The 256-nt window shown below is 48.0% G+C and overlaps 1 protein-coding gene across 1 annotated transcript in view; it reads right to left on the bottom strand.

Moving 5' to 3' along the window:
* LOC119588469 (probable chitinase 2) overlaps nt 1–256 on the bottom strand; it is a 24,188-nt gene that overhangs the window by 23,274 nt on the left and 658 nt on the right. The window lies entirely within an intron of this gene.

Below are 256 nucleotides of genomic sequence, written 5' to 3'. Positions count from 1 at the left end.
TCCTCCCCCTCCCTAGTGACTCACCCCCCCCCCCCGTTTAAGCGCCCTCTATCCTTCCTCCTCTTCTTCCCATTCCTTTGTTTCCGTCTCCGTTTTTTTTATAAGCGAAGGAGGGAACCGTAAAAGTGATAATAAGGATAATGCAACAAAGGGTTCAAGGTTCTAGTGGGTTCTGTGTGGCAGGCAGAACCGCTCGGGCAGTGAAGGGGAAACAGGAAACGAGATTATGATTATATAGCATTAAAGCTTCCAAGAT

Source organism: Penaeus monodon, chromosome 24 (assembly GCF_015228065.2).
Source record: "Penaeus monodon isolate SGIC_2016 chromosome 24, NSTDA_Pmon_1, whole genome shotgun sequence".
Classification (NCBI taxonomy): Eukaryota; Metazoa; Arthropoda; class Malacostraca; order Decapoda; family Penaeidae; genus Penaeus; species Penaeus monodon.
This window is presented reverse-complemented; position numbering and strand designations above follow the sequence as displayed.